Raw genomic sequence first — 23,517 nt, forward strand, 5'->3', positions numbered from 1 at the left:
TTGAAGCAGTTCCTACGAAGACCGCCGATCATAAAGTCGTCGTGGACTTTCTGAAGAAGAACATTCTACCAAGATTTGGAACACCGAGAGCCATCATCAGTGATAACAATTCTCACTTCTGTAACCGTGTATTTGGGAATCTTATGGAAAAGTATGGAGTAATTCACAAGCTAGCTTTACCATATCATCCTCAGACTAATGGCCAAGCAGAAGTTTCGAATAGGGAAATCAAGAGTATTTTGGAGAAGACAGTAAATCCATCTAGGAAAGACTGGTCTCTTAGAGTCCAAAATGCACTATGGGCATATAGAACAGCATTCAAAACACCCATAGGGATGTCGCCGTATCGCTTGGTATATGGAAAAGCGTGTCATCTACCTGTTGAGTTAGAACATAAAGCCTATTGGGCAGTGAAAGAGATGAATTTCAACCTAGATCAAGCAGGAGAAAGGAGGAAGCTTCAGATCAGTGAATTAAAGGAATTGAGAAGTGATGCTTATGATAAGTCGAGAATTTACAAGGATAAGACTAAAGCATTACATGATAGAAGAATTTGAAGAGAATTTGAACCCCGATGAAGGTTCGGGTCTACAACTCTTGTCTAGAAATTTTCCCCGAAAGTCGAGATCTAGATGGGCCGGACCCGTTTATAGTAAGACATGTCACACCTTTTGGAGCTATTGAAGTAGAAGACATAAATAGAAGGACTCGCTTTCAAAATCAATGCTCATCGACCAAGCCTTTTCTCGAGTTACCTAATCGGAGACGTGGAGGCCATTTTTCTCAAGGATCCGGTTTATCGTAATTCAATCGCAAGCGGAAAAATTGGGGTAAGTTACCTACACACCTTAAAGATTACATTCTATGTCTTATTGAACTGTTGTTTACTCTGTCTAGTTTAAGTTTTTTGCATGAGGAAGCCAAGCGTCGTAAGCTTGACTCCTTAGGATCTCATTAGTATAAGTGCCACTAATAGCCGGGCTCTCAAATTTTCATAACTTTATCCTTTACTGAGAGGAGTTGAAAGCGCCGGAGTCAAAGTCTCATAACTCTAGTAGACCGAGTATAAAAGGCAAATTGGCATATTTCACCCTCGAACTTGTCAAGTTTTACCACTTACCCCCCTAAAGTTCAGTTTAGGCAATTTTAACCCTGTACTTGTAAAACGTATCCACCTTCATATTTCCGGTACATTCCGCGCACCAAGAGTGACGTGGAGTGACGTGGAATTATATTTTATGACGTGGAATTTCTAATTTTGCCATGTGTCAAATTCTAATTTTGCCACGTCAGAAAATATAATTCCACGTCACTTTTCAGGTGTCGGAAATGAACTGGAAAAATGGAGCTGGATACGTTTTACAAGTCCAGGGTTAAAATTGCCTGAAGTGAAGTTCAGGGGGGTATGTGGTAAAACTTGACAAGTTCGAGGGTGAAAACTGCCTTTTTGCCAGTATAAAATGTCTACAGGAAGTAAGCATGTTGTTGAGAGATCAGTTTTAAGGTGGGAATACTAGTCTTGAGGATCTGACTATAAAGGACTCAAAAGTCTTGAGGATCTGACTTTAAAAGACTCACATTATGTCTTGGGGATCTGACGTAAAAAGACCTAAAAATTTGTTTCTTGAACTAATTCTGATATTCGGCATCAATGGTAATATCCTACCTTTTTCTCATCCATTTCATTTACTTCTTTATACATTGAGGTCAATGCATGCATAAGTAGGGGGAGGGTGTACTTGATAAATGAATTTCGAAAATTAGTTTTCAAAAAAACTAAAATATTTTTGTTTCTATATCAGTAGCATGAGAAAAATGAATTTTAATGATGAGTCTGGAATATATATTCTATACTGCTTAGTGTTGAGTTTGATAGATAGTTAATATTATTGATTTCATTACCGCTTAGACTATTTATTATTCTCGGACATAGTTCTTATTGATAGAATTCTTTATCAAGGCACCACCATAGTATTTTGGTCATTTTGTGTACTTTTGCTAAAAAAGAGATTTAAACCCTAGTAAACTAGAAGTAGAATTTTTAGACTTATTGCGGAGACTTGAGCTTTTATACCCATTCTTTGGAGAGTTCTTACGAAAAATCCGAAGTCTTAGTGACTCAACATCTTTCAGTTATTTATGTCGTTGTAATATAGTCTCATTATTCATTGATTTGGCTAATTACGGTGACATCAACTGGGGAGATAGCCATTAGGTCTTGTAGTCTATTCAAAACAGAGTATCATCTCGATAAGTCAAGTAGTGAACCCATTCAGCCTTTATCCCACCTAGTAGGACCATCATGTTAAACCCTTTTTAGCCTTTACAATAAGCCATTTTCTTTCATAAAACCCTTTACCCGTCCACCCAACTCAACGGACAAGGAGTATAGCCAAAATCTTTATCAGCCATACCCATATGTTTTCGAGAATACGAGGGGCACAAAGAGGAAGAAAGACCACAAAAGGAAGATTACAAGGAAATATCGAGAGATACAATGAAGCCCATCATTCGTTCAAAGTGAAAGAAGCTAGTGGAAAACAAACATATCCAATTACTAATCAAGGATATACCATCGAAGCTTTTAAAAAAAAAAAAAAAGTTGAGCGAGAATGGATGGAAAAGCTAAGAGAAAGAAAGGAAGAATTTTTTCTTTGCAATACAGAATTTGAAGAAATCTTCCAAAGAAAGAAGCAAAACCCTTAGTGTTTTCGAGAAACAACCTTAGAATCCTTTTTACCTTTCCTTCATAAACCAATACCCAAGCCAAGTTACAACCCATGACTTATCATTACAAGATGGTACCTAAGTCTAGAATAGGTGAGAGGATGCTAAAGTGAATGACCCAACACTTCATATGTGATTGACATTCTTTCCATGAGACTAATTTCATCCGTAAGTCCTTTTTTTTCAAGGTAGTATGTGGGATGTTTGTATTCACTATTCTTTTCCCCACATACATGAGGTAAAATAGTCGACCACCTTCTGAGAGATTCTTTTTTGAGAGTATGACCGATAAGGATTGAAAGTCGAGATTATCTACCTATAGTAAACTAGGGATTCCGTTTCTTGGATAGGAGAGTATAGGAGATTGACTAAGTACACACATAAGCCTTGATTGAGAATTTTGTCAATTTTTACTATCTCCCATCATAATCTATGAGTCTTTGTAGCAATGTAGTCAGCAATGGAGACTTTCTATTGGAGTAAGCACTAAGTGGGTAAGGAATTTCTCTCTCTGAAAAATACTATCATGTTATTGATTGATTTTGTGGGTATATCACCTGGAAACCCTCACGAGACTATAACTCGTCCTTTTTGGGGAACTTAAAGGTTTAAAGCCTTGTTGCATATGGTAAATGCAATCGCGATGCCTGCGAAAAGTGAGTTAGGATTTTATTTTTTAGGATGTGATTTTGATCACTTATCTATTTTATCTTATTTGCTAAGAGACTAGCAAAAGGCTAGTTGGGAGTTGTGATAAGTGCTCAAAAAGTGCAATTTAACCCTCGATTATGCCTCTTGTTTAGCCATCTTAGTGGACTAATAGTGTTTGTAAGTTATGTTTTAAGATTCTACAGGTGAAAAAGAGAGTTTTGTAAAATATTAGAGGAAAAGAGATAAAATGGAGCAATTCGAAACATTAAGGATCACATGGGAAGCCCGTGGACAATCATGGAGAAAGCCAAGGAATTGAAGCTATTAAAGATGCGACTTTGACCTATTTTAAAGCCTATTTGGAATCCCAAGGCCAAAGGATTCGTTGCTTGGACCAAAACCCGCAAAAGAGGAAAGAAAAATAGACCAAAGGTGGAAAAATAGAGTCTCGCTTTTGACGCTGAGTATCGTCGGCCCGTGAGCGACCCTACGCGTTTGGGACGATAGATCGAGCGCCCAGATGCATTGATTAAGTCTGGGACGCGATGAATAGTGTGTCCGACGCGCATGAATCGATTAATCGTAGCCAATTCCTTCTAAGTTTTGGAGATGAAATTGGACTCTGGAAGAAGTCTATTTGTATATTAGGAAACAAATGACGGTTTGGAATGCTTCTAGAGCTCATTGTAACCCCTATAAATAGAGGACCTAAATGCCTCATGTAATGGGCGAATTCACTTATATTCTTGTCTCCAGAACTTGAGGTAGAGAGAGATTAATAATAAAATATTGGTTTTAACTAGCTGAGTCTTAATAAATTAGTCTTTCTAGTCTTATGTTCTTCGACTCTTCTTCTTCTCGTTCTTCGTGTTCTTCCTTTTTATGGAAGGCTAATCTTCTCCTTCAAGGGAGGAGATGAATGTATAGGACGTATTCATGACACGTGGGGTTATAAGTGGCAAATGGGTCGTATGCCGAATAGCGAAGAAGAGACCTAATGTAGTGGATCGTGTCCGCGGTAATACAACTGTCGAGAACTGCCCTGTAACTGCCAGAGAAAGAGTGGGAGCGTCGGATCAAGCCCACGGAATAGAGATGTTCCGCGGAACCTAGAAAGGCATAAGATTCAGTGAAGTATCGGGGTCTAAAGGGATGTGGATTAAGGAAAGAAGTAGCAGGAGCACAGTAACCAGAACACAATACCTAGAGAGACGGTTGGACAAGTGGCAGACGTGGGACACAAAAAGAGATCATGGAGAGCGGTTAGAGAGGATGGAGCGGTTGGAGAAAGAGAGAGGTTATGGGATATATGGAGAAAAAAGGAAAAAGAGGAGAGAAGTGAGAAAAAAGGAGGTAATAAGATCAGAGTCATTGTGATTTCAGAGGTTGAAAAATCTGATCATACATTTTGGTGCCGTCTGTGGGGACTCGTAGGAGAAAATGGCCACTATAGCAAAAAGAGGCGTAGGAAGACCTAAGAAAGGAGCAGTTAGAGAAGCCGTTGAGGAAGTCGAGAGCGCTGGGATGGAAGGGGTAGGAGAGGAAGAATTATCAGATGTGGCGGCTGACGCCACCAGACTTCTGCAGGAAGAGGTAGTTAGGCTAAGAAATGAAAATGACGAGTTGAGGAAGGACAGGGAGACTACACGGGGGGAAACGGAGCTGGGGGATCCTAGGGGCAGTGAAGCGGAGGGGGAGAATGTGGAGTACCCGCTACCGGACGTCGAACCAACGGCGGGTATCACTTTGGAGGTAGTTCAGGCCATGATCGAGAAAGATAGGGAAGTGAACCGTGTGGCAGAAAAAGTGAACCAGAGTGCGGCTCAGAAAGAGGTAGCGAGCCTCAATAAAAATCCGCTGGCAGATTCAATATGGAATTCCGAAGTACCTAAGAGGTTCTCCCAGCCCAAATTTGAACGGTACGATGGGAAAGGAGACCCAACTGATCATTTGCACCATTTTCGGCAGCAAATGCCGTTATGGCAGGAGAGTAAGTATGATGGGCTTCGCTGTATGATGTTCCCGGCCAGCCTTAAGGGAGGCGCCTCGGACTGGTATTACCGGTTGGCTTCGCGGAGCATCAAAGTGTTTGAAGAATTGGAGCGCGCATTTATCGACCACTTCATTCACCAGAAGAGAAGGGTGGTTGATATCGCGGCTCTATTCAATATTAAACAAAGGTCCGCAGAATCGTTAAGGGAGTTTTTATGTAGATTCAAGGAAGGGACGCTAAGAGTGGAAAATTTGGATGAGCATACGGTGGTCATAGCTTTCCAGCACGGATTGAGGTCAGGAACGAGAGTCCATGAGTCGGTCTCCAAAATCGAAATTATTACTTTGCACGCACTATACCCGAAAGTAGAAAAATACATACGATATGAGGATATAATGCAGAGAACTGCAAAGAAACAGAAGAAATCGGGAAAGGCAGTGCAAGAGGTTGAGAGGGATGATCGAAAGGGTAAAAGAAAGATAGAGGACAAGGAGAGGGGGTCTTACAAAGGGGAGAGCCGAGGTCCGGAGAGGACAGGAGATCGGGGTAGAAGGGACATACGGGAGAGAAAGCCATACCGTGAGTTAGAACAGACGCCTTTTAGCAGACCTTTAGAGGAAATCTTGCCTCTAATTAAGGGGAACCAGTATTATGAGGGGCCGCGAAGTATCCCAAGGGAGATAGAAGGGAAACCATTCTGCAAGTATCATCAAGTCAGAAACCACCGAAGTTCACCAAGCTGAGAGAGTGCCAGCCCCGGCTAGAATTTTGGGTACCATCAATGTCATTTTCAGTGGAGAGACGCTGGGTAGGAATACACACAAGGATAAGATAAGAAGGGCAGCAAGTCTACAACAGGTGAGTGAGGTGGTGAGCATACCGTGGTTAGTGAGTGGAGCCGCGATGATAGACGGAGAGCATAATGTTCACCCCGAAGGATTTAGAGTCGGTAATTTCGCCGCATGAGGATGCCTTGGTAATTACCATAGCAATGGGAAATTACCCGGTTGAAAGGGTGTTGATAGGATCGCAGCGATTCGGTGGATTTGTTGTTCAAAGGGGCCATGGAGGAGATGAACATCGGCGAAACCGGTTGAAGGCTCCGCAAAACCAATCTGTATGGGTTCAATGGCGGTATATGACAGAGCCCATGGGGAGTTAACGCCCTCGTGAACAAAGAGGTCCCGCGATGTATTCACTAGGTTCATGGTGGTGGACATTGGTTCACAATATAATGCGATTTTAGGAAGAAAATGGATTCATGAAATGAAGGCCATTCCATTGACGTATTACCAGGTGATCCGCTTTCCCACGAAGGGGGGGAACATATGAAATCAAGGGGGATCAAGTAGCCGCACAGAGTATATAGCAGGTAACTGCGAAGAGTTTGCGCCGCGGAACAAAAGGAGAGGGGCCGTCTCATGAACAAGGAGCAGCGTAGCAATTACAGGAAGCGGCAGAGACAAAAAGATCCGAGCCGCCATTGGGTCCGAAAACGTTGGATACGGTTGAAGTAGTTAACCTGGGAGTAGGAGACAATGAGAAATTTACATCCGTAGGGACCGACTTGCAAAGAGAATGGAAAAGTAAACTCGTGCAGTTCTTAACTGAAAATTCAGACGTGTTTGCGTGGGTGATAGAGGATATCACGGGTTTGGATCCAGAGTTTTCATGTCATCATCTGCACATGAATGAAGGTGCTAAGCCAGTTCGCCAAAAGATGAGAAGCATACGTTCGAAGTACGCGGAAGCGATTCGTGAGGAGGTTATTATTCGAATCGAAAGGCGGCGGGATAATAAGGGAGGTAGAATACACAGAATGGTTGTCCAACGTGGTCGTGGTTACGAAAAAGAATGGCAAAGTCAGAATGTGCATGGACTTTACGGACGTGAACAAGGAGTGTCCGAAAGATTGTTACCCTATGCCGCGGGTGGATGAACTAGTGGACCGAACTGCAGGATTCAAGGTGTTCTCTTTCATGGACGCGTCCATGGGATACAATCAGGTCGCCATGTACGGCCCGGATCAGGAAAAGACCACGTTCGTGGTAGAGGGGGGCACCTACTGTTACACCAGGATGCCCTTTGGGTTAAAAAATGTTGGGGCAACATTTCAACGGGTAGGAGAAAAAATGTTCCAAGGGAAGATTCGGAAGGGGATGGAGATATATATTGATGATATGGTGGAAAAGAGCATGTCAGAAGACGAATACTTGGAAGGTCTTCAGGAAACTTTTCACATACTACTAAGGCACAAGCTGAAGCTCAACCCCGAGAAGTGTACCTTTGGAGTAGCGTCTGGGAAGTTCTTGGGTTACATAGTAACACACCGCAGTATAGAGGCAAATCCAAAACAAATTAGATCACTGATAGAAATGCCGTCCCCGCAAAATGTGAAAGAGGTACAAAGTTTAGCGGGAAGAGTCGCGGCACTAAATCGGTTTATTTCTAAATCATCGGACAAATGTCGACCGCTGTATCGACTGTTGAGGAAAACACAAGACTTCCAATGGACCGCGGAATGTGAGGGAGCCTTCCAGGAGTTGAAGAATTATTTAGGTAAAGCACCACTTTTGTCGCGGTTGGAACAAGGGGAAAAACTGTATTTGTATCTGGGGATTTCAGAGTACAGCGGTGAGCTCGGTATTAGTGCAAATCGTTGAAAAGATAGAAAAACCCATTTACTTTCAGAGTAAGACCATGCTGGACGTGGAAACCCGATACAGCAGAATTGAGAAATACGCTTTGGCACTGGTATTCTCAGCACTAAAGTTGAAACCTTATTTCGAAGCTCATTCCATGGTGGTAATAACAAACCTGCCTCTCAAGCAGGCGTTGAGGGCGGAGAAGTCAGGAAGAATGCTGAAGTGGGCAGTAATACTCGCCATTACTTAAATATATGATACCGGATCGTAACCCTTGAGAAAAAGCACAAGCGATGGCGGAGGTGTTAGCAGAATTCCCAGTTAAGGACCCAACGTGGGGAGAGGAAATGGTCATGGATCGCGAAGGGGAGCTTAACCACGACCCATTGGATCCATGGGATCGCGGTAAGAATGGTTGGAGAGTTTCCTTGATGAGATGGCTCGGCTATAGATCTGAGGAAGGGAATAGGCGCCGTCCCGGTGACTCCCCGAGAACAATAGGCTAGAATTATCGATGGCGGGATTTCGCGGCTTCCAACAATGAGTCCGAAAGTAATGGGCGATGATAGCAGGTTTGGGTATGGCACAAGTTAGGAGTGAGTTTAACCGGTCTGCGTTTTACTCGATTCTAACCTAGTGGTGTGTCAAGTGAATGGAGGATTCGCGGGCTCGCTGCCCAAGGATGGATGGTGAGATACTTGGAAGTCTTGCAGAGAAAGCACGTAAGTTCAAGAAGATTAAATTTGGCGATTTGAAGCTGCAGTGAAAATAAACATGCCGATGCATTGGCATATGTCGCGGCAGTACTTCCAGGGACAGAGGGAAGATCTATTGAAGTAAGGGTGTTGAGCAAGCCTAGTACCACCGAAGAGGAAGATGTCTGCCTTATCACTGATATGGATCCAAGTTGGATAACACCCATCAAAGCTTTCTTAATGGGGGTGGAGGTAGAAAACAAACAGGAAAGACCCAGAATGGAACAGGTGAGCCAAAGATACACTTTACTCGATGGGGATCTGTATAGGAGAAGTTTTAGCGGACCAATGTTAAAATGCATAGGGCCGCCGTAGATTGAAGAAGTTCTGGCTAAGGTACATGAAGGCGACTGTGGAAGTCATTCTGGCGGCTTATACGACCACCACCGACCGATCTCACGAGGGGGTATTTTTGGCCACATATGAAAAGGGATGCAGTAGGATATGCCAAAAGGTGTGAAAAATGTCAGAGATTTGCACCGCTGATACATGCTCCAGCTAAACCACTGCACAGTGTGTTTAGTCCGTGGCCGTTCGCCATGTGGGCGATGGATATAGTAGGGCCCGTGCAACAAAAAGCAAGAGGAGATTTTATTGGCAAAGCAACCGATTATTTTACAAAGTGGGTGGAAGGAGTGGCACTGCAACAAGTCAAGGAAGAAAATGTGAACAAGTTTCTGTGGGAGAATATAATTTGTAGGTTTGGATTGCCACATACAATCATCGCGGACAATGGAACACAATTTACTGGGGGAAAGGTACGAAAGTTCCTTCAGGCGTTTAAAGTGAAGCGGGGTTCCCCATACAATCCGGAGGGAATGGACAGCAGAGGCTTGAACAAAATCATAATGGATAATCTTAAGAGAAAGCCGGAGGAGCATGGGCTGACCCGGTTACATCATGTCTTTATGGGCTTACCCGACAACAATGCAACATCTAAAATGAATCACCATTCTATGGGCTTATGGAGTAGAACAACAATGGTGGAACATCTACAAATGAACCACGGGAGGAGTTGAATTTTAACCACGGAGTTGAATATAGGAAAAAGAGAAATGGCGTGCATTCGTCTGGAAGAATATCATTGGAAGTTACAGAGACAGTATGATAAAAGGATGAGGCCGCGAACTTTCAATGTGGGGGATCAGGTGCTGCGACGGGTTACGTGACACTCACTCCTTTTGTGTGTGTAGATGTGGTATATGAATGATGTAGATAGATGATGGTCGTTGAACAAAAAGAAGCGTATCAAAACCTAATTATCCCTCAATAAGTAAAGGATGAGTAGGGTATCATTCCACTTTTAAGTGTATGTTTATATGAAGGACAGGATTGGAAAGGGGGTTTGAGGGATTAAAAACTATAATTGTAGATATTTTAGATTCTAATGCTAAACTAAACTAAACTAACTAAACTTATACTAAAACTAAGAATTGGAAATAAGGAGAGAATATGAGAGAGATAGATTCAAGAGATTCAAATCCACCAATGCTTTTGATTTAATGACCTTTTGCTTCATGTTGTTCTCCAAGTAGACTTCAATCGGGCAATCGAGCAAATGCCGATGCCCTCTTGGATGAAACATCGTTAACAAATAACTCTACTCAAGGTTGTTCCTATGTTCATGTTACTAGTATCTTCTTTCCTTTTATGTGAGCTTGGGCAGCTATTCAATGAATCACCATCTAAGGCAAACACAATGAATACTTCCCTTACTCTAAAATACTACACAACTAGAAGAAAAGTAGAGAATAATAGTATAATATTCAATTACAATAAATAAAACTATATTCTAGCATTATATTCAATTGCAATAAATAAAAGCATGTTACTAGCAAATATTCAATTGCAATAAATAAAACCCTAAACTAGCATGATATTCAATTGTAATAAATAAAAACCTTAATCTATACTTCCATCCCCTGGTGTGGGCAATGGAACTAATAACTAAAAACATAAAGAACTAACCTAATTGAAAACACCATAAACCCGAGGAAATCATTAAACCTTAAGCACGGGCTTCATCTCCTCCCTTGAAGGAGAAGATTAGCCTTCCATATAGAAAGAAGAACACAAAGAACGAGAAGAAGAGTCGAAGAACATAAAACTAGAAAGACTAATTTATTAAGACTCAGCTAGTTAAAACCGATCTTTTATTATTAATCTCTCTCGCGCCAAGTTAAGGAGACAAGAATATAAGTGAATTGGCAAATTACATGAGGCACTTAGGTCCTCTATTTATAGGGGTTACAATGAGTTCTAGAAGCATTCCAAACCGTCATTTGTTTCCTAATACAAATAGGTTTCTTTCAGAGTCCGACTTCGTCTTCAAAACTGAGAAGGAATTGGCTACAGTGTCGATTCATGCGTCTGGACGCATTATCCATGCGTCCCAGCCGCAATCAATGCTGTCTGGACGCTCGATCTATGCGTCCCAGATGCAATCAATGCGTCTGGACGCTCGATCCATGCGTCCCAGACGCATAAGCCGATTTTCTCTCTTCTGCTCTATCCTTCTATCCTCTTTTGCGGGCTTTGGTCCAAGCAACGAATCCTTTGGCCTTGGGCTTCCAAATAGACTTTAAAATAGGTCCAAGTCGCATATTTAATAGCTCCAATTCCTTGGCCTTCTCCATGATTGTCTACGGACCTCCCATGTGATCATTGATGCTCCGAATTGCCGTTTTACCCCATTTTTCTCTAATATTCTACAAAACTCTCTTTTTTAACTGTAGAATCTTAAAACACAACTTATAAACACTATTAGTCCACTAAGATGGCTAAACAAGAGGCATAATCGAGGGTTAAATAGCACTTTTTGAGCACTTATCACAACTCCCAACTAGCTTTTTTGCTAGTCTCTTAGCAAATAAGATAAAAATAGATAAGTGATCAAAATCACATCCTAATAACAAAAATAAAATCCTAACTCATTTTAGCGGGCATCGCGATTGCATTTTACCATATGCAACAAGGCTTTAAACCTTTAAGTTCCCCAAAAAGGACGAGTTATAGTCTCGTGAGGGTTTTCAGGTGATATACCCACAAAATCAATCAATAGCATGTTTAAGAATGATATTATTTTTCAGAGAGAGAAATTCCTTACCCACTTAGTGCTTACTCCAATAGACAGTCTCCATTGCTAACTACATTGTTGTAAAGACTCATAGATTATGATGGGAGATAGTAAAAATTGACAAAATTATCAATCAAGGCTTATGTGTGTACTTAGTCAATCTCCTATACTCTCATATCCAAGAAACGGAATCCCTAGTTTACCATAGGTAGATAATCTCGACTTTCAATCCTCACCGATCATACTCTCAGAAAAGAATCTCTCAGAAGATGGTCTACTATTTTACCTCATGTATGTGGGTAAAAAGAATAATGCATCTGAACATCCCACATACTACCTTGAAAAACGATTTACGAATAAAAGTCGTCTCATGGAAAGAATGTCAATCACATATGAAGTGTCGGGTCCTTCACTTTAGCATCCTCTCACCTATTCTAGACTTCGTACCCATCTTGTAATGATAAGTCATGGGTTGTAACTTGGCTTGGGTATTGGTTTATGAAGGAAAGGTAAAAAAGGATTCTAAGGTTGTTTGAGAAAAACACTAAGGGTTTTGCTTCTTTCTTTGGAAGATTTCTTCAAATTCTGTATTGCAGAGAAAATTCTTCCTTTGTCTTAGCTTTTCCATCCATTACGTTCAACTTTTTTTTTTTTTTTTAAAAAAAAGCTCGGTGGTATATCCTTGATTAGTCTTGGATATGCTTGTTTTCCACTAGCTTTTTTCACTTTTGAACAGAATGATGGACTTCATTGTATGTCTCTCGATATTTCCTTGTAATTTTCCTTTTGTGGTCTTTCTTCCTCCTTGTGCCCCTCATATATTCGAAACATATGGGTATGGTGATAAAGATTTTGGCTATACTCCTTATGCGGAGTTGGGTGATGGGTAAAGGGTTTTATGAAATAAAATGGCTTATTGTAAAGGCTCAAAGGGTTTAACATGATGGTCCTACTAGGTGGGATAAATCTTTGAATGGGTTTACAACTTGACTTATCGATTATGATACTCTATTTGAATAGACTACAAGACCTAATGGCTATCTCCCCGGTTGATGTCACCGTGATTAACCAAATCAACGAATAATGAGACTATATTACAACGACATAAAGAACTGAAAGATGTTGAGTCACTAAGACTCGGATTTTTCGTAAGAACTCTCCAAAGAATGGGTATAAAGCTCAAGTCTCACGGGCTAAGTCTAAAAATTCTACTTCCAGTTTACTAGGGGTTTAAATCTCTCTTCTAGCAAAAGTACACAAAACTGACCAAGTATTATGGTGGTGCCTTGATAAAGAATTATATCAATAAGAACTATGTCCGAGCATAATAAATAGTCTAAGCGGTAATGAAATCAATAATATCAACTATCTATCAAACTCAACACTAAGCAGTATAGAATATATATCCCAGACTCATCATTAAAATTCATTTTTTTCATGCTCTTGATATAGAAACAAAAATATTTTTGTTTTTGAAAACTAATTTTCGAAATTCATTTCTCAAGTACACCCTCCCCCTACTTATGCATGCATTGACCTCAATGTATAAAGAAGTAAATGAAATGAATGAGAAAAAGGCAGGATATTACCATTGATGCCGAATATCATAATTAGTTCAAGAAACAAATTTTTAGGTATTTTTACGTCAGATCCCCAAGACGTAATGTGAGTCTTTTAAAGTCAGATTCTCAAGACTTTTGAGTCCTTTATAGTCAGATCCTCAAGACTAGTATATCATGCATTATCAATTTGGAGTGAGGAGATCATATTTTCTTACCCAAATCTGACGAATGTTTGGAGGACGAGGAGGTCTCACCTTGTGCTTTGTTAAAAATACTCCTTGATATGCTGGAAAGATTGTTGGTGAAGTTGTTTCTCTACCTTGAACTATTTCAGGTCTGATGATTTTGTGATAGGCCTTGTGGTTCCTCTGTATAGAAGATTGATGAAAATCTTTCTTTCTAATAGGATAATAGTATCTGATGTGCCCTTTACCACCACAGTGATGATAATGGATGTCTGGCTGACTACTCTCAGGGTGGGCAGTAGACTGGTTCACATACTTCTCTCGTTCAGACAATAATGGTGTAGAAGATGCTTCAACAGTGCAATTCTTCTTATTAATATGGTCCACTTTACGCTTCGAGAAAACTCATTTCGGTTTCTAGATTACATTTGTTTTTCCAAAACTTCTTTAAAAGCCGATTCTCTAGTAACCGATTTTTCCGGGTAGAAGTCATTTGTTCATCATCTGAAATGTAGAGTTCATCTTCTCAAGATATGATACTCTCTCTGTCAATTTTCCATTATGCTCACTTAAATCCTGAATTTTCTGCAGAGATTCCAAGAACATGGCTAGCAACACCTCTGTGGTGGGGTTCCGGGTTCATCACGGTTTCTATAGATTTAGCACTTTCAATTGTATCTTGAATGGGGCCTAATTCTTGTATCATACTATCAAGGAAGTACACCTCTCCACCCCGGCTTCATCACAATCCTTATGCAACAGGTGAAAGATATTTATATCCATGGACATCTTACCAAAGTTGATCTTCATTTCACCGTTGTGACAATTTATCAAAGCTTTTGCGGTGGCGAGAAAAGGTCGGCCTAGAATAATTGGTATTTTATCAAAGGCTTCACGGGTGTCTATCACAATGAAATCCATCGGATAGTAGAAATCGGCTACTTGAACAAGAACATCCTCAACTATGCCTCTTGGAATCTTGGTAGAGCGGTCACTAACTTCAATTTGACTTGTGTAGGCTTTAGGTTCTCAGCCCAACGCTTGGTACAAATGATATGGCAAGAGATTAACACTAGCACCAAGGTCTAAGAGAGCATTACCCGTGAATTTTTCTCCTATCTTGCATGATATTGTAGGACTTCACGGATCTTTGAGCTTATTTGGAGCTTTGCGATGGATAATAGATGTTGTTTGTCGACTAGAAATGCTCGCTTTGGAATATGAGTACTTCTCTTTATGTTGCATGCATCCTTCAAGAATTTGGCATATGATGGCAACTGCTTGATCGCTTTGAGAAGGGGATATTGATGTTATCTTTCTCAAATGCCTCCTTCATCTCGAAAATTGCTTGTCCTTTTTGCTTTGAGCAAAAAATATAGGAAAAGGTGCCTTTCGGTACAAACACATCGGCGTAATGTTGCGCTCTTCTTTCTCTTTGGCATTCTTGCATATCTTGTCTTGGTTGTCTTGACAAATGGGAGTGGAAAGGATTTCCCCACTTCCTTTTGAACTTCATTTGAAATCTTGACCCGATTGCTCTGTAGCAATGTCATCATGAGAAGGTAAGTCAACCTTGTTGTCTATCTTCAATTCGTGCGAGAGTAGTAACTAAGCTAACATGATCATGGAGGTGATCAATACTAGAAGTTGTCCCCGATGTGGCATACATCTTCACTCTTCAATATTGGTTCCAATAAGCTAGGTTGAGTGGCTTGTGTCTTCTGGACAAAGCGGTGGTGAGTTAAGTCGACCTTAGCCTCTAGAGACTCCATTCTAGAACATTGACTTGCACGAGATTCGGAGGAGATTGAGTGAGACTATGCAAGAAGCTCTAGAACACTTTCAAACTTCTGATTTTTTCTGTGATAGCAAAGTAATTGCATTCTCGAGGGTTGGCGGGTCGCGGCATAATTTCTCCTAGGATCGGCACTAACTCTCCACTTGTATTGGAATTTTGTTGAGAGTATAATTGTTGTTGAGGAACCAAACTGTGAAACTTAACTTGTGCGTGGAATATAACTTTGATCTTGAGAACACGGGGGTCCAACATTACGTCTCCAATAATTACCTTGAAAGTTATTACCACCTTGGTTGGGCCTCTGAAATGAGTTTATATTGTACTCTCCAAGTGATGCATGTTGATAGTAACGGGACATTCTAGAGTTGCATGGGAAGTGTCGAACGGACTTTCGCAGTATTGGCTAGCTTGCATGACTGGGAGAGATTTATTCTGGAGACTTGTTGAACTTGGAGGGATTCATAGAGAACTGATTAAATTTCTTACTCAGAGTTTCAATGCTGGTGGCCAGGCTGGCCAATGTAGACTTCAGTTCTTGATCTGATTGTTCATGTGCTTGGTAACCAAATTGCTTTGGCTCCCCCTCCATGCTAGCTCCATCCTCGTTGCTAGTAGTCCATTGTTGTGTTTCTTCAGCTAAATTCTCGAGAAAGTTGTAAGCTTCCTCTCCATCCATTGATGTAAACTTGCCTTTGTGCATTGACTGTATCATCTGCTTGTTCATAGTAGAAAGTCCTCGAAAGAAAAAATGAGCCAGTGTGCTCTTATCATAACCATGATGTGGACATGAGACTAGCAGATTATTGAATTTCTCCCAGCTTTGATGATATTCTTCAGTCACCTTCCCTTTGAAATTGTTGATGGCTTCTTTGCATGGCATCTGTCTTACGGGGTGGGTAGAACTTGTTCATAAACTTTGTTCTTAACTTCTCGGTTGTTGATTGATTGATCGGCTATGCGGTTAACCATTCGGATGCTTTACCTTCCAGTGAGAGTGGAAAAAGAATTAACTTGATACTCTCATCCCCGATATTACGGTTCTTGAAAGTTTCGGGGATCGATAGAAATTTGTTCATGTGAACATAAAATTTGAACATTATGCGAACCATTGAACTTTGGAAGCATAGAGATTATTGATGCTCTAAGTTCAAACCTGGTTAGCTTCTATCTCTGGAAAAACAATACTGCTTGGTGGGTCTCCAATGATTGGTGAATAGAAATCACTCAGCTTCTTCCTTTGTTGTGCTTGCATGGGAGGGATAGCTTCAGGATTATTGGTGTCCAAAACACCTCCATCATTTCTTGCGGCCATTGTATCAATCTCGTCTAGTATTCTTGCTATGCGAAGATGATGAAAACTATCCTACTATGCTTGAATGCAATTAAACTAATATGAAACTATTCTAAATTATACTAATATGCAAAACTACTTTTCTTCATTTGGGTTGGGCTTTGCAGCTAGTATCTCGCCCGTTGTCTAAAATTTCGTCTCTTCTAGGGTTATGGTGAATCACTTGGATTGCTTAAGTACCACGCCCCCAGGCGATAGTCCGTTTGTCAAGATTCAGGACAAGAAACACTAGAGTTTGATATTTTATTTGTGTTGGCTTACAACTTCAATTGTTGAAAAGGTCCTAAATGCAATTATGCTAGAAAGCAATAAAACTAAACTAACGATGCAACTATACTAAGAATGAAATAAAAGAATGAAGATTCAACTAACCTGGATGGTAGATCTTGTCTTCGAGATGTCCTTCAAGCTTCTTTCTTTCTTAAAAGGATGGATGATGCGGCTAAAATTACCTCAATATCCAAAATTCTAATCTTGAAAGAAAATGTTAAACATAAACAACTTAAAATGGCAGCGGCGCCATTTGACACTCACTCCTTTTGTGTGTGTAGATGTGGTATATGAATGATGTAGATAGATGATGGTTGTTGAACAAAAAGAAGCGTATCAAAACCTAATTATCCCTCAATAAGTAAAGGATGAGTAGGGTATCGTTCCACTTTTAAGTGTATGTTTATATGAAGGACAGGATTGGAAAGGGGGTTTGAGGGATTAAAAACTATAATTGTAGATATTTTAGATTTTAATGCTAAACTAAACTAAACTAACTAAACTTATACTAAAACTAAGAATTGGAAATAAGGAGAGAATATGAGAGAGATAGATTCAAGAGATTCAAATCCACCAATGCTTTTGATTCATGACCTTTTGCTTCATGTTGTTCTCAAGTAGACTTCAATCGAAAATCGAGCGAGTGTGCGATGCCCCTTGGATGAAACCTCGTTAACAAATAACTCTACTCAAGGTTGTTCCTATGTTCATGTTACTAGTATCTTCTTTCCTTTTATGTGAGCTTGGGCAGCTATTCAATGAATCACCATCTAAGGCAAACACAAGGAATACTTCCCTTACTCTAAAAAACACTACACAACTAGAAGAAAAGTAGAGAATAATAGTATAATATTCAATTACAATAAATAAAACTCTATTCTAGCATTATATTCAATTGCAATAAATAAAAGCATGTTACTAGCAAATATTCAATTGCAATAAATAAAACCCTAAACTAGCATGATATTCAATTGTAATAAATAAAAACCTTAATCTATACTTCCATCCCCTGGTGTGGGCAATGGAACTAATAACTAAAAACATAAAGAACTAACCTAATTGAAAAACACCATAAACCAGAAGAATCATTAAACCTTAAGCACCGGCTTCATCTCCTCCCTTGAAGGAGAAGATTAGTCTTCCATATAGAAAGAAGAACACAAAGAACGAGAAGAAGAGTCGAAGAACATAAGACTAGAAAGACTAATTTATTAAGACTCAGCTAGTTAAAACCGATCTTTTATTATTAATCTCTCTCTGCCTCAAGTTCTGGAGACAAGAATATAAGTGAATTGGCAAATTACATGAGGCACTTAGGTCCTCTATTTATAGGGGTTACAATGAGTTCTAGAAGCATTCCAAACCGTCATTTGTTTCCTAATACAAATAGGTTTCTTTCAGAGTCCGACTTCGTCTTCAAAACTGAGAAGGAATTGGCTACGATTAATCGATTCATGCGTCTGCGGGCGCATTATCCATCGTCGGCCCCCAATCAATGCGTCACGGGCCGCGTTAATAAGCGATTTTCTCATAAGCCCTTTCTCTCTCTCTTCGCTCTATCCTTCTATCCTCTTTGCGGGCTTTGGTCCAAGCAACGAATCCTTTGGCCTTGGGCTTCCAAATAAACTTTAAAATAGGTCCAAGTCACATATTTAATAGCTCCAATTCATTGGCCTTCTCCATGATTGTCTATGGACCTCCCATGTGATCATTGATGCTCCGAATTGCTTCGTTTTACCCCATTTTCTCTAATATTCTACAAAACTCTCTTTTTCACCTGTAGAATCTTAAAACACAACTTATAAACACTATTAGTCCACTAAGATGGCTAAACAAGAGGCATAATCGAGGGTTAAATAGCACTTTTTGAGCACTTATCATTACGCCAGCCACCAGGAATGAGAATGACAGCAAACTGGGGCCTAACTGGGAGGGACCATATGTCGTGACGAAAAAGGGAAATTCTGGGACTTATAAGCTACGGAATTCAGCAGGGAAAAAGATTGATAAACTGTGGAACATAAGAATGTTGAAAATTTACCATAGTGAAAGCCTTGTTTAGTTTTCAAGTGAGATATGAGAGTCAGGGTGTAATATCTGGTACAGTATATTTTTATCCATGAATAAAACAAGCCCTTCTCTTATATATAGTTGGTATGGAAAGCAAAAGGAATTTTGATGAACGAACTCCAAATCAAGTTGGGGGCAAGCTGAATTAAGCCCACCGGGGGCTTCTGACCACCCCACGCACAATAGGGAAGAGGAGCCGCCCGCGGACTATATGTCGAATCAACTTGGGGCAAAGCCGAAGTTGCCCTCCAGGCTTCTGACCATCTAAAGTCCCGGGGGGGGGAGGAGCCAGCGGACTATATGTCCGAATCAACTTGGGGGCAAGGCGAAGTTGCCCCTCAGCTTTGACCCGTCCGAGAAAGCGGGGGGAGGAGCCCTCCATGGACTATATGTCCGAATCAACTTGGGGGCAAGCTGAGTTGCCCCTCCAGGCTTCGCAGCCGTCAGAGAAAGCGGGGGGGAGGAGCCCTTCGCGGACTATTTGTCCGAATCAACTTGGGGGCAAGCTGAGTTGCCCCTCCAGGCCAGCGCAGCCGCCGAGAAAGCGGGGGAGGAGCCCGCCCGTGGACTATATGTCGAATCAACTTAGGGGCAAGGCGAGTTGCCCCTCAGGCTCCTTGGCCGTCGCCGAGAAAGGGGGGAGGAGCTCTTCGCGGACTATATGTCTGAATCAACTTGGGGGCAAGCTGAGTTGTCCCACCAGGCGGGGGGGAGGAGTTCTTCGCGGACTATATGTCGAATCAACTTGGGGGCAAAGGCGAGTTGCCCTCGGGCTCGGAGCCGTCGAGAGATAGCGGGGGATGAGCCCTTCGCGGACTATATGTCGAATCAACTTAGGGGCAAAAGCTGAGTTGCCCCTCCGAGCTTCCACGGCCGTCCCGAGGAGAAACAAGGGGAAGAAGCCTTTTATGGACTATCGTCTAAATCAACAAGATTGCGCGAATCGGTGTTCCATTAGGCTTCCGCGGTGAATACAAACACTCATATCGATGCACCCTTGCATATTTCGAGTCCAAGTCAACTGAGAATAAAATTAACAGAGATATATACAATGGAAATTGGACTTGGTAGTAAAGAAGGGAACTCTAGACTGCCAAGTGATCAACATTAAAGACCTGCTGGCCATTCCCAGAAACCAGGTAAAAGAGATGTTACAATCAAGTACTGTCAAAGTGTGAATCGCAAAATCTCAAAAGTACAAGGGGGAACATTTTAAGTACAAAACATCAATTCACTAGGACAAAAGATGAATTCCAAGAAATTACTGAGGCCCTTCGCTGACAGTCTGGTGAAAAGGCACTAATTCCACTTCACCGGCAGAAGGAGGGGGAATATCCACGACGATGGGAGCAGGCATCACTGGATTAACGGCTTCAGTTAGGGATGGGACCGAAAAAGGAGTTGAAATCAATGCAACGGTTGGAGGGCGCGCTATTGGAGGATCTTCACTCGGAACAGGAAGGAGGCGACCGGCCGCGGAGAGTTCTCCAAGCTGTTGTTTAAGTTCGCGGCTAATCTTCTTCTCGGCTAGGCTATGAAAACGATCTGCGGCCTCTTGCACAGCTTTATCTACGGCGACCTGAGTGGCGACCTTAGCTACCTCTTTTTGGCTCTCCAGCTTGGATGAAACACCTAAAACATAGTCACGGTGCTGATCTTTGGCCACCTGAAGCGCCTTTTGGGCCTTCACGGCCAAAATTCGAAGAGCATCGCGATCCTTCTCCAACACAGCATATTTGGCCTTCCAACCTTCAGGTCCTTCAATCTCCTGCTTCATGGTCTCCATAGAGTCCAGCGTGTTGGTCAAGCCGCGGATCACATAACCAATATCCAAACTCAGCTTGAAAAGAATCACGGGTTATCAAAGTGTTAAAAAGAATAGAAGAAGGTGCAAGAGACAGAATAATACCTTTTCCCAACCGTGGTATATGGATGTTCTATGAGCCGCAAAACTGCCAGAATCACCATATGCTTGATCTTTGGGCAAATGAGAGCTGAAGAAAAGAGAGGCTGCGACAGAAGGATTGTCCAGGGCCGAGTCGCGTATAGTTATTTCGCGATCTCTAGCCCTGAACTGAGGTCGCCATATTTCAGGTGCACCAGGAGGCACTGGCCCAGATGGCTGGGAATCTTTAGAAGGGCGGCAAGCAGAAACAATAGGCCACGGCAGGACAGCAGCAGCTTCAGTGGGGTTGGGCGCTGCAGTTCTAGCCTTTTTAGCAGGAGGGCTCTTAGCGGCAACTTCAACGGGTTCATCACCTTCAGAGTCACTTTCCCACAATTTGAGTTTGGAAGAGGCCATGGAAGCTTCTTGAACAGGGGAGGAGGGTTGATCAAAATCGTCTTCCCAATCCGCTACAGCAGAGTAGGAAGAGGGGGCGGTATATGGAGCAGGGGGATGGGCCTTGGACGCAATGGCAAAACGTTGGGCCACGGCTCGGGAGTGCGATATCTTGGTAGTATACTTAAAAGATTTGTAGGCCTTTCTCTTTGGGCGAGGAGAGGGTTTGGGGAGTCTCTTTGGGAGAATTTTCGGGCGATAAAGTGGACCTTGATACGGACCAATATTTTTCAACGAAGGATCAAGGAGAAGAGGATGGCCCTTTTTTGGATCTATGCCGAGGACTTCACTCTAGGCACTTCCCAAGTCGCGGAGTTTTTGAAAAATAGCTGAGGAGACACCGTTGTAAAGTTTGGATCGCGAATCTGGGCTCCAACCTGTGGTGCAAAAGAAAGACAAGTTAAAAGTAAAGTTAGGAACGAGCACTGCGAATCAAAAAGTTTGACGTACCACTAGTAAGGAAACTGAGATGCCTTAGAGAAACGTCAGAGGGAAGATCCGCGGATAGAAAACTACCGGACACATATAACGGATAATGATGCCACACTTTATCAGAGGTAGTAAGGTGGAGGACAAAGGACTTCTTCTGCGGACGGGTACAGAAAGACTGATATCCTACACTACCAAATTTGGTGCTCTTCTTTATATAATAGTGAACTATCATATCGCAGAGTTGGATTTTGGGAGAATTGGTTTTGTTGTAATGATCTGCGGCATATAAGATACGCCAAAAGTTACCGATGCCTTGGCAGGGGGGGATGTTGAAGTGGTTACATACCTCGACATCAAGGAGAGTTAAGGGAAATCGCAAGCCGACCGCTATCTGACCAACAGTTGCAATGAGACAACCAGACCGCGGTGGGACTAGATGCGGGAAATGGGAGACGCCAGGCACGTGCTCAAGGATCACGTTGGCGGGGATGCCATAGCGGCTTTAACGCATCTAAGTTGGGCCTCTGGCGGTATGATGGGGAGGCAGAGTGGCTTTCCTTCCTGAGGTGGAAGGTTCCGCGACAGGGCTAGTAGATCCCGAAGCCATGGAGTCAGATTGGTCCACTATGTGACTGCTAGATCTGGGAGCAGAGGACTCCGATCCATCGCGGGTAGGCTGAGAACTTCGCCGATTCGGACTTCGGACATGACAAAATTAAACAATGGAGAAGCCCTGGCGAAGAACAATGGAGAAAATAGGCTACGGAGGAAGAGAAATGGGAACAGTAAAATGAGGAAGAATAATCGGAACAATGACAAGAACTAAGGGGAGGAAGACAAACCTGAGGAGCAAAGCGGCAAAGAGCAACGAAAGAGAAGCTCGAACCTTGAATAATCAAAGACCCACTGAAGATGAAGAACAGGAAGAAAGGTAGAAGAAACTGGAAGAAAAGGAAAATGGGAAGGTTTAGAGACGAGTTTAGGGGTTTTGAAGGAAGAGAGATGTTTGGGCGGGATACTAATCGACAAGGGCAAAAGTGTCATTTCACTTGGGAAAAGAACCAGAAAAAAAAGGACATGTGGGGCATTGAAAAGTGGAAAAGCAGGCTCGATATACGTGCGCCGAAATGACAGGTTCGATACACATGCGGATCGGACATCGAGATGTAATGATTGCGCACATGCCAAGGGTGCACGTGATACAAATGTAAAAGAAAGGGGGAGATTTTTCTCGGTCTCGTAGTTTATCCGCGGACTTAAAACGATATCGCGGAACATCAAACGGGACCGAGAGGGGCATCTGTATAGGACGTATTCATGACACGTGGGGTTATAGGTGGCAAGTGGGTCGTATGCTGAATAGCGAAGAAGAGACCTAATGTAGTGGATCGTGTCCGCGGTAATACAACTGTCGAGAACTGCCCTATAACTGCCAGAGAAAGAGTGGGAGCATCGGATCAAGCCCGCGGAACAGAGATGTTCCGCAGAACCTAGAAAGGCATAAGATTCAGTGAAGTATCGGGGACTAAAGGGATGTGGATTAAGGAAAGAAGTAGCAGGAGCAAAGTAGCCAGAACACAATACCTAGAGAGACAGTTGGACAAGTGGCAGACGTGGGACACGAAAAGAGATCATGGAGAGCGGTTAGAGAGGATGGAGCG

Source organism: Coptis chinensis, chromosome 6, assembly GCF_015680905.1.
Source record: "Coptis chinensis isolate HL-2020 chromosome 6, ASM1568090v1, whole genome shotgun sequence".
In the NCBI taxonomy this organism is placed as follows: Eukaryota; Viridiplantae; Streptophyta; class Magnoliopsida; order Ranunculales; family Ranunculaceae; genus Coptis; species Coptis chinensis.